The sequence below is a fragment of the Venturia canescens genome, chromosome 10 (genome assembly GCF_019457755.1).
Source record: "Venturia canescens isolate UGA chromosome 10, ASM1945775v1, whole genome shotgun sequence".
In the NCBI taxonomy this organism is placed as follows: Eukaryota; Metazoa; Arthropoda; class Insecta; order Hymenoptera; family Ichneumonidae; genus Venturia; species Venturia canescens.
The window spans coordinates 5,125,474-5,134,004 of NC_057430.1; the positions used below are offsets into that span (position 1 = coordinate 5,125,474).

Sequence of the window (8,531 nt, forward strand, 5' to 3'; positions counted from 1 at the left end):
TTTCGAGGTCTAGATCAACGGCTCCGTAGTTTTCAATGTCCAGGTATGTTTTCCCATTGTTTTCGTGGACTAGGTTGACGACTTCATAGTTTTCACTATTCCGGTCCATAGCTCCATAGTTTCCGATGTTAAGGTGAATTTGTCCATGGTTCCCGATATGAAAGTCAATGGCTCCATAGTTTCCGATAGTGTGGTGAGTTTTTCTAAGGTTTTCGATATCTAGGTCGTCGGCTCTATAGTTTTCGAAGTCTAGTTTGGCGACTATAGAGTTTTCGATGTCTAGGTGGATGCCTTCGTATTTTTCAATATATATTCGACAATTTTATATTTCCCGATATTTAGGTAAACGGTGCAATGGTTTACGATATATTTCCTCATAGTAATCGATATCTAGATCTGCGATTTAATAGTTTACATTGACGAGGCAGGTTCAGACGTTACAGAAGACCATGAAAAAATATCACTGGACACCAATAACCATAAAGCTGTGGTCTTAGACATTGAATACCATGGAAACATCTCCTTGGACATTGCAAACCATTGACAGTATCCATGTCAACATGGAATCCATGAATGAGATGAAGATAGTTTCAAAAATCATTTTTCCAAGTAAACAAGTGGAGCTTTTCAAAAAAAGGAATAGAAAATGAAAATATCATCCCATTGCATAGGAATTTCCCAATCTTTCATTGGAAAATTCGATTTACTGAATGGATAATCAAAATCGTCACCATTATTGCTTGTAAAAGGTTTCAACTCACATGAACATAACCGCACAGTTTTCGTCCGTCTACATAGAAAAATTGGCTGTGTCGATTGCTTTTGGCACATAGAGAAAAGCACTCAACTTGAAACAAATCGTTTTAAAAATTTTCGTCGAAGACGAGGAATGTATTTTTTCTCTTAAGTAAATATTGTCACACCTCTAAAAAATCAGCTAAGTTAGAAAAAAAATAATTGACAAAGTAAAAAAAGAACGCCAATTATTAAAAGGTCGCGACCGTAGTTTCCAATAATTTTCTATATTTGCATTGTCAATAAAAAACTTCAAAATATAAAAAAAAAATGAAATCGTTTCCTGAAGTTGACAAATATAGTGAATGAAATACGATTCCTATATAGTTGTCACGTCTCGCAAAAAGAAGTGAAATCAGTAAATATTAAAACTTCAAAAAGTAAAAAAGGCACGCCAAGTATTAAAAGGTCGTGACCGTCGTTTTAAATGATTTTCTATATTCGCATTGTCAATAAATAAATTTAAAAAAATGTTCAACTGTGAAAAAATATGAGATCTATTGTAACATATACAGTGAATGAATTACGTTTCCTGTAGGAATTCTGAATTTTGGAAATAAAAAAAAATGAGATCATTTTCTAACGTAGCCAAGTACAGTGAATGAATTAAGGTTATTGTGGAATTCATTCGTGTACACTTTTAGCCCTAATCCCTCACTTATTCAGAAAAATTTTCCAGCAAACGTCACAGAGCAACAAAGGTTTCTCGAATGATTCTGCAATTATTAAGAAATTATCATCTGTTTTTATGCTAGCTCGGATTATAAACTTAAAACAGTTTACGCGTACAAGTGCATGCATTGTATCTATACGATGAACTGCACAAATTCATTTTCAACATTACACACAAGCTTGGCGTGCATGGTTTTCAATCGGAAGCTCGGCGAAGGAATGCCTCATCCGTCCATATATTTGAAGAAAACTTGATGATCCTCTCATGTAATTGTTTTTTAATTTGCCATCCCTTTTCCATCCAACTATTTTATTGAGTAGTTCGACGTGAAATCCCGCGCTGTGTACACAAAGAAAAATATCTATTCTTGACTAGTTTGACTGATAAATTCATTACTCCAAATGTTTCGTATTCAACGCGTTTTCTTTTCTCAAATCAATGTTTACACAGCTTACTTCTTTGTTCATCCATTTCAATACTTGTGTAATTCATCCAATCATCTGCCCATTTGGTAAAAAAAGAGTGTACGGACAAACGAGTGAAAGTGACGCGTGGATAAATTAAAATGCGTATGGGCATGAAAGAATGGCCGTATCTATCCGTACAAGATAAAGGCATATAAAGGGATTGATTGATTTCATTTCTTTATCCGTTCGTTTAATTGTTCAATTTTATCCACAAATTTCACCCATCTGTATTGTTTACCAAATCATTATATAACAGGGCCCCTCTTATTTTATTGGGGGATCGGTTTTTTTCACACTCGTTCATACAATTCTAATTAATTTTTGTTTTCATAGTAAATTTGAACAATTGTATCTTCCCGAGCTTCCGATTGAAAACCATGCACGCCAAGCTTGTGTGTAATGTTGAAAATGAATTTGTGCAGTTCATCGTATAGATACAATGCATGCACTTGTACGCGTAAACTGTTTTAAGTTTATAATCCGAGCTAGCATAAAAACAGATGATAATTTCTTAATAATTGCAGAATCATTCGAGAAACCTTTGTTGCTCTGTGACGTTTGCTGGAAAATTTTTCTGAATAAGTGAGGGATTAGGGCTAAAAGTGTACACGAATGAATTCCACAATAACCTTAATTCATTCACTGTACTTGGCTACGTTAGAAAATGATCTCATTTTTTTTTATTTCCAAAATTCAGAATTCCTACAGGAAACGTAATTCATTCACTGTATATGTTACAATAGATCTCATATTTTTTCACAGTTGAACATTTTTTTAAATTTATTTATTGACAATGCGAATATAGAAAATCATTTAAAACGACGGTCACGACCTTTTAATACTTGGCGTGCCTTTTTTACTTTTTGATATACATACTATACTTTATAATTAAATCTAATTTTCTATATTTTTCTGAACGGGGCTCTGCGGCAGGAATTCCTTTCGAATGTACAACATTCTATGGTCTATAGCTTATCACATTTAAATCTATGCTTTATTTCCTTCATAATAATTAAATCGTAACTCACAAAGGGGCAATGTGGAAATTATCGATACGGGGATGATCTCGCGTAGAAATATGGTCAAAGGTAAACTTATTTTCGAGTTTGAAGACATTCCAATAATATATATAAGTGGTTGTGCTACCGTACAACAATATAATTGAGAATAAAAATGTTTTTATAATGATATAAGGTATTACGACGAAAGGGTTGATTTACCCCCGTAAAAGCGAATTTTTCCGAAAAACCCCGAAACACGTATCGACTAATTTTTCGACCTCTACAAAATGCAGTTGGTACCGTTCGAATCGGAAGAACAGTTTTTATGGTACAGAATAAAAGTTTCGAATTAGAGGTTGTTCACCCCTTAAAAACCCTTTCCCCTAAAAAGTCTTGGGCGCGTTTTCGATGATTTATCAATATAAATATTTTAGCGTTGATTTCATTCGAATACATAAAGCGCTTATATGCAAAACTGAGAAACCACTTTCCCCTAAAAAGTCTTGGGCGCGTTTTCGATGATTTATCAATATAAATATTTTAGCGTTGGTTTCATTCGAATACATAAAGCGCTTATATGCAAAACTGAGAAACCACCCCGTGAGGTACCCATCTTCGGGGGTTGTTTTCACCCCATTAAACCGTTTATGGGCCGATAAGAAAAAATACGTGTCTCTTAGTTTTCGATGTACTACAACATATATAAATTAGATCAAAATCGGAGGGGTCGACCTCCCTATGTTTTCTTGTAAGTATCCGTCACCATAGAGTAACAAATGACTTTTACCTTTGATGCGATTTTTTGGTAACTTTTTGATTCACTAGAACTTTTTCAAGTTCCGGATGCTTCCCGTAGGAATGAATTTCTCACGCGTTCTATTTGAATTTTTTTTTCCTTTACAATATAATTACGGATTTGTATTTCTTCTAAATATATTGTTTTTTTCACGATTTGTGAAAGCTTTTCGTAATTGTGTTGTTGAAATTATTTACAGTTGGTTTCGTATTTTTTTTTACATACCATAATGTTTTTAATTTTTTTCATTCGTCATCCGATGTACTCGTCACTTTTGCATTTATTTGACAACGTTTTGTTCATTTGAACACCAAACGTTTTTCATACATTACCAAGATTTAGCAGATTCAATTTTTTTTATTAATTACGTTTGAAATGGTTTATTTATGACCTTTAGTAATGAATTGCTCATTTGAAGCAAGTTTCGAGAGAATAGATCGAACAGCTTCTTATAAATCATCGTACATTTGTGGTTTGAAGTACATGAGTGTCACACGGGGTTTCACTGAGACTACTGTCCAGGTGACATAAAACATAAATGTACTTGTCTCCAATTTTTCAACAGCATTCGTGCTGTGACTTATGATTTGATTTGACTACTGTTTGTGCACTATGAACTTGACAAATTTTTACAGGATATGGGAAAAATCTTTAAGTTAGGTAATGATTATCTCCCATCAGAGTGTACTTGCGAAACGACATTTATTGCAAAAATTTATAATTAAAATTATTTTCTGCCTCGTCGAAAGAGATATCGAAAAAAAGGGACCAAAAGTTTTTTAATCAAATTACGGCTGATATATTTAAAAATTCAAAAAATTGTAACGAATTATCAATTTCAATGTTGAGATTAAGTCGTTAAATAACGACAGGATTTCAACGACTAAGGCACTCGAATCTTTTTTTCAGATAACGCAATATTGATCGATTGGAATAATGAAATACAACATAAGAGGGTCACCCCGTATGGGAGCCGGATTTTGTGAGGTTTTTTCGCGATTTTTTGCGGCAAGGAAAAAAAATATAGACTTTAGAAATTTGAAGGGTTTATTCAATAGTATTTCAACTCTATGGTAGAAATTTTAACTCTGATATCTCTAGTAGATTCGGTGTAATGCTATTCCACAGGAACCCATATGTTTCTTCATAGTCTCCACGATTCCGGGGGATCGGTTTATCTGAGATCAAAAAACCAGGAGTGTTTTGATTTGTAAAGCAGTGGTTATCACCTGAATCAAAATCATACAAAAATATGAAAAATTGAAGGATTTGTCCGTTTTGAAACACCTGATTTAAATTTTCCAAAATATTGCATAACTCAATAATCCTTTAATTTTTAATATTTCTGTATGATTCTGTACGTTCAGGCGATAGCCACTGCTTTACAAATCAAAACGCTCCTTGGTTTTTTGATCGCAGGTAAACGGAACCTCCGGAATCGTGGAGACCATGCAGATGGTTTCCTTTGAAGTAGTTTTACACTGAATAAACCCGAAATATCAGAGTTAAAAAATTCTACCATAGAGTTGAATACCATTGAATGAAACCTTCAAATTTCAAAAGTCTATATTTTTTATCCTTGCCCCAAAAACATCGGGGAAAAACCCCAAAAAATGCGGCTCCCACCGGGGGTGACTCTCTTAAGCCAAATCAGTTTTTTTGAAAATAAAAATCGTTTTATTGAATATGCAAGTTGGTTTAGGTATATTCACACACACACACACACTAGGGTGGTCGTTATTTGGGATCAAAATTTTACCGTTTCCGCCCCCTAAATCGGTTCGAAATACATAAAAAATAATGCTGTAATTTTTCCATATTTTTAAAACAATGCTTATCCCTCGACCACGGGGGTTGAAGTTTTTCGTTTATAATACATGGAATTTTTCTGCGTTTGTGGTCATGATTTTACTGTGGATCTCAATACGTTTGGAAAATCTTGAAATTTTCAGGAATTACTTCACAAGCATGTTGCTACACGGAAAAAATTTCCAATACTCCTACCCTCAAAATGTTGTATAGTATCACCATACTAACCCATTAATGCGCAAAATAACAATTTTGGACACTCAATTTTAAGTACACATCAGTTTTAACTGAGGAACAAAAGATAAAATCTTTAAAATCTGACATAGCAAGTTTCTGAGGGTGCTCTTTCAGAATATGGCATTTATTTTGTAAAATTAAATTAAAATCTTCATTATTTTTGCGTTTTGAATTGAAAAGTCAAGAATTTTTCACATTTTTTTCCCTTTAAATCGATTTCCGTTACTGTTGCTGTACTCAAATAATCATACTATCGCCAGGAAAAGTGTTCTCAATGACTGACCTTTCCAGAACACTGGTGATGAACACTTTTTTCTCACTTGATTTTTGCAAAATGGCGGTTTTCGCAAAACAGCACGATTAAAATTTGCATGATTTTTTTTTCTCGAATGGCTCAACATAACAAAGAAATGTTCCGGAACAAAAAGTATAGAGAATCATCTAAAGAATACGTGTGATTTTTTTTTAAATTTTTCTAGCTATTTTTGTATTTTTCAATTTCGATGTTTTGTAAAATTTTAAAAGTTCTGAAAAGATGCACACGCATTCTTAGGATGATTCTCAAACAATTTTTGTTATGTAACATTTTTTTTAAAGCTGAAACTTTTTGAGAACAAAATTATGAACCTATTTATTATGCGATGGAGAATAATTTTTTTTCAAAAAGTTTCAACTTTACAAAAAAATTTGACAACAAAAATTATTGAGAATCATCTAAAAAATACGTGTGACTATTTTCCGAATTTTAAAAATTTTTCCAAAAATTGTCAAAATTGAAAAATACAAAAATAGCTAGAAAATTTTTGATAAAAATCAGACGTATTCTTTAGACGATGCTCAATACTTTTTGTTCTGTAATATTTCTTAGTTACGTTGAGACTTTCGGGAAAAAAAAATCACGCAAATTTACATCATGCTACTTTGAAAAAACCTCCATCTTGGAAAGACTGACTGAGGAAAGAGTATTTATACATACTTTTATAATACTGGTTACAACCAGTGTTTTGGAAAGGTCAGACAATGAGAACACTTTTGCTGGCGATGATATGTTTATTTGAGTGCAGCAACAGTAACGAAAATCGATTTTCAGGAAAAAAAACGTCAAAAATTGTTGATTTTCCAATTCAAAATGCAAATACTGAAGGTTTTAATTTAATTTTACAAAATAAATGCCAGACTCTGAAAGAGCATCCTCAAAAACCCTCTATATCAGATTTTGGAGAATTTTTCTTTTCTTCCTTAGTTAAAACTGCTCACTTGAAATTGTGTGTCCAAAATTATCGTTTTGCGTTTTAATTAGGTTAGTATGGTGATACTATACAACATTTGCAGAGTAGGAGTATTTTAAATTTTTTCCGTGTAGCAACTTGCTTGTGAAATAATTTCTAAAAATTTCAAGATTTTCCAAACGGATTGAGGCCCACAGTAAAATCATGACCACAAACGCAGAAAAATTCCATGTATTATAAACGAAAAACTTCAACCCCCGTGGTCGAGGATTAAGCATTGATTCAAAAATCTGAAAAAATTACAGCATTACTTTTTATGTATTTCGAACCGGTTTAGGTTGCAGAAAGGTCAAAATAAATTTTGACCCCAAATATAATGACCACCCTAATATACACACATACACACACGCGGACATATTTTATTTCGAACTTAAATTTTACTTTGTTGGAATTGAAGTTAAAATTCTCCATTATGATCAATTTAATATTTTTAATGGATAAAAAATCCACCAATGAAAAACGAAAAAAAAATATTGATTGCCTCAGTTTCGAATTGCCAATAGAAATTTTGTAATCAAGCACTTTCGAATAATCTGTCATGCGTTTACAGATTATGCGTTTATACTGCCTTTCTATACTTTTGAAGTCGCTTGCTCTCCTTCGACATTCCTGTTTTGGGTTTTTTATTATATTCTCCAATAATAAACATCGACAAGTCTGATGATACAATCAGAGAGAGAGAAAGAGAGAGAGAGAGCTGATGGGAAAGAGCGGAGGCATGGATTTTTTTTCTAATGTTTCAGAATCCTGACTGATCTCTAGTCCTGTCTCTAGATATATATAGAAATAAACTCTAACCTTTCTAAATATTTTATACCATCAATCCGAATGTTGTTGACAATTTTCGATTTGTCTCCATTGCATATAACACTGTTGAATTCCTCGGCCTTTATTTCTCTTTTTTTCTTCTTCAATTTGTTTCACCACTTTTACCAAAACATTGTCCTGCCTTTATCTATTTTCCACAGAACCGGAAAAATTGGAACAGTGTCGGTGAACTATCAGATTCGCGATCTTTATAACCTTATCTAGTTAGCATTTCTAATATACCATACGTCATATCATAACGAAAATATATAGGTATATACTTGTACTACAGACCGGGATATCGGTGAACTGTCAAATTCGCGATCTTTATAACCTCATCATCTATCAGCATAAACAACACACCATACGTTATACGTCATGAAAATATATAGGTATATACTTGCATTATGGCACCAGAAAAAAATATATAGGTATATAAAATGTATTATGGCACCAGATTTGTCACTAAATAAAACAAATAAACATCAAAAATGTGTGCGAAAATCCGAGACCATTTTTTGATGCAATTAAAAAATAAATGATTAATATCTCTTCAACGCATTAAGCTACAGAGTTCGAAGAGGACGCAACCGAAAGAAAAAAAAAGTAAAAAATATGTCAACTTATAATCTTCTTCGGAATGCTATAATTAATTAA

At 32.7% G+C, this 8,531-nt stretch overlaps 1 protein-coding gene across 7 annotated transcripts in view; it reads right to left on the reverse strand.

The window, feature by feature from the left end:
- Nucleotides 1-8,531, reverse strand: part of Syt7 (Synaptotagmin 7) — a 620,424-nt gene that overhangs the window by 198,141 nt on the left and 413,752 nt on the right. The gene's annotated exons all lie outside the window — the stretch shown is intronic.